General features: G+C 39.2%; 1 non-coding gene across 1 annotated transcript; it reads right to left on the reverse strand.

The window, feature by feature from the left end:
• Window positions 1–1,845: 1,845 nt before the first annotated feature.
• Window positions 1,846–1,918, reverse strand: TRNAV-UAC. The gene has a single exon. It is a non-coding gene; the product is annotated as a tRNA-Val (tRNA).
• Window positions 1,919–3,690: the final 1,772 nt, after the last annotated feature.

A 3,690-nucleotide genomic window follows, 5' to 3' on the forward strand; every position in this document is an offset into this window, starting at 1 on the left:
TCCGTTTTATTTAGGGGAGGAACTTCACAAAGCTGGGCGGGACTAAGACAAGGTACAGCTAACATATGTAATTCTCCAGACATTCAGGCAGCTTTACATTGTACTTCACAGGTTCGAATCTCACCACCGCAACTTGGTTTCTCAAGCTTAATTAACATACCTTTTAGCACCTAGCCTCAAATGGGGGAAGGAAAAGGAGGATTGGGAGGATTCCCATTGTGTCTGCTGCCTGGGCCAGGTTTGCAGGAAGAAGAGAGGCGCCTAGGTGAATGGCCTGCACCTGGAAACACTTTAAGAAGGCAGTCCTTTTGTTCTTAGAACAGAGACCGGGGAGCCACCCAATTTACTTTGAATGAATTCTCTGAGGGAAGACTTTGCCTGTTTGGAATTTTAAAGTCTTGGCTTTTAGGAAAATATTACATTTATCTGTGGACATCAGGGCTTCATGTAAGCAATTAATAACAAACCTAGCTGAACACTAAGATGAAAAACAGCTTGCCATGTCTGCCAGGTAGCTAGAGTCTGTTCCTCAGAGCCTGCAGCCTGTATGGTCTGCAACACTTGGGCCCACAGGGCCTCGAACTCCTGACCGGGTCTGCACGGTCTGCAACACTATTCCATCATGCTAATGTGCTGTAGTTTATTTAATCATCCATTGATTGGAATTTAGGTTGTTTCCATCTGTTTTGCTACTGTAAATAATGCTGCAGTGAACACGTATGTGCCTATTACCCTTTCTGTATCTTATTCCTCTAGGATATATGAGAACACTGCAAAACACCCATTGACAAATTTCATTTTCTTTTAATGCCGTTTTTCCACCAACTATCTGAAGTGCCCTGATATACTTTGCAGTGGGATTGCTGGATCATATGATATTTCTATTTCTAAATTTTTAAGGAAGTGGTATTCAGATTTCCAGTGTTTACATTTTATGGTATCACCAACAGTATATGAGGGTTCTAGTCTCTCTACATCCTTGCCAGTGTTAGTTGTTTTCTATGTTTTGAACTTTGCTATTAATGCAGAGGTGAGTTGTTATCTCATTGTTTGGAATAGCATTTCTCTAATGACTAATGATTGTGAGCATTTCTTCATGTGTTTGTTAGCCTGTGAAGACAGGCCTAGCAATCAGCTTTCAAAAGGTCACAGTCACGAAAACCCTATGGTGCAATTGTATTTTGTACACATGGGCTCTCCATGAGTCAGAACTGACTCAACAGCAACTGTGCCAATAGCAACAATTAATTTTCCAGTACATTGTATGTATGAGAAAACATATACAAATATTAGAAACACAGAGTTTTTGAGATAAATATTAAATAAACTTTATTTCCATACAGATATTTTTTTTGTGTGAACATGCAGGGAGGCCTATATGTGGTTGAAAAGATGGTATTTGTTTCAAAACAAACTGGTAAGAGACACAAATGGAAACTCTTGATTAGATTCTGGCACTGAAATTCTTAGCTTCTGTTTGAAGTGAAACAAAAAATGAATAAGTGACCATAAGTGCCTTAGTGTGAGATGTTCCTATGAGCTCTCACTTTGGGAGTCTGATTATTATGGAATTTGGTACTCCGGGGAATGTAGGTGTTAGAAATTATAGGTCTTCAAAAATAAACCAAGTAGCTGATATAAATGTGTGCATAAATCAAGTAAATATTGAGTAAAAATCATATGGAGAGATATTGTTGAGTGTTGTCAAGTTAGTTCTGATTCATAGCGACCCTGTATATGGTTTACAAGTAGCAGCTCGTGGGTTTGAATTGCCAACCCTTCAGTTAACAGTCCAGTATGTATCCTACAGCGCCACACTCAGAGTCTAAATCAACTTCAGCCTCCTGGTTCAACTGAGGCTCGAACCCAGAATCTTCTGCATGTAAAGCAGATATGATAGCCACTACACTATGGGACCTTTGCATGGAGGACTAGGATTGTGCTAATGTTATATATTGGAGAAGAAAATATTAACAGTTACCTAAGCCATGGTATTTTCAGTAACCCCATATGCATGTGAAAGCTGGACAGTGAATAAGGAAGACCGTAGGAGAATTGATGCTTTTGAGTTATGGTGTTGGAGGAGAATATTGAAAGTGCCATGGGCTGCCAAAAGAACCAACAGATCTGTGTTGGTAGAAGTGCAGCCAGAGTGCTCCTTGGAAGCCAAGATGGCTAAACTTCGTCTCTCATACTTTGGACATAGTCAGGAGGGACCAGTCGCTGAAGAAGGATATCATGCTTGGTAAGGTGGAGGGTCCGAGAAAAAGAGGAAGACGCCCCAATGAGACGGATTAAACAAGTGGCAGCATCGATGAACTCAAGCGTGGCAACAGTAGTGAGGCTGGCCCAGAATCAGGCAGTGTTTCGTTCTGTGCATAAGGTCGCTATGAGTCGGTACTGACTCGATGGCACCTAACAACAACAACAACAACCTCAAAAATGTAGATGTAGACACTATTAGAATCCATTTAGGGGACAAACACATAAGAAGGCTCTTCAATTATACTGTTTTTGTTGTTAAATGCTGTGAAGTTGGTTCCAACTCATAGCGACCCTGTATAGGGTTTCCAAGGAATGGCTGGTGGGTTTGACCACTGACCTTCTGGTTAACAGTTCAGTGTTTATGCTACAATGCCACATGGTTCTTCTGAAAACTCATATATTTTATAATAAGATATTCTGGAATTTTACTATTTGGCATCAACTAATAACATTTTCCTGAACAACTTTAAAGTTATATCTAAAACTACTTTGTTATATGTATTTCTATGTAAGATATAATCTATTACAGACATCAAAGATGAGTTAAAAATCACTGCTACATAATCATAGAAACCTTTATTAAACAAAAATATCTCTTTAACCCTTTCTCAAAGTATTCTGCGTTCTTTGATTCACACCATGTCAAAACAGCAGGGACTCAAATCATGTTCCTTTTTAGTGTTCTTTGAGTTTGGAGACCAAAGAGATGTCTGAAGGGGCAAGATCTGGACTATAGGGTGGATGGGGTAAGGTTTCCCAACAGATTTCTCTTGGGCAGCTCTTGTTACTCTCCAAGAACGAGCAGGTGCAATCTTGTGATGGGAATAAATTTTGTGGCACAACTTTCCTGGCCTTTTTCTTACCAAAGAATTTCCTAATATGATCCATGATCCTCCTGTCTCCTTAGAGCAAACCTATCACTATCACCCATCTGGAATCCTGAAAAAGAGTCTCCATAACCTTGATCACTCTACTTTGGATTTAATTGACTCAACAGATCCCTTCAGAAACCAGTGTTTTGATTAGATCCTTTCTTTCTTTCTTTCTTTTGATGGCATCCTAAGGAGACTAAGACAAATATGTATCACTGAGAAAACTTGTCTGCAGCCATCCACTGATTACACAAACATTTTAAAACACATTTTGTTTGGAATGTGCATATATGACATGAAACACTAGTATCAATACTTTCTGACTTAACCTTGTATTGTGGGTTCAGTTCCATGGTTCCAAACCACCACAATAAAGCAAGGAGCATAATAAAGTGAGTCACATGAAGTTTTTGGTTTCCCAGTGAATGGAGAAGTTATTTTTACACGATACTGAAGTCTATTAAGTGTGAGATAGCATTATGAAAAAGTTGGAGATATTGTGAGATTACAACATTCTCACAACAGTGAGCACATGTTGCAAAAAAAATGGTGC

Source organism: Chrysochloris asiatica, unplaced genomic scaffold (genome assembly GCF_000296735.1).
Source record: "Chrysochloris asiatica unplaced genomic scaffold, ChrAsi1.0 scaffold00018, whole genome shotgun sequence".
Taxonomy (NCBI): Eukaryota; Metazoa; Chordata; class Mammalia; order Afrosoricida; family Chrysochloridae; genus Chrysochloris; species Chrysochloris asiatica.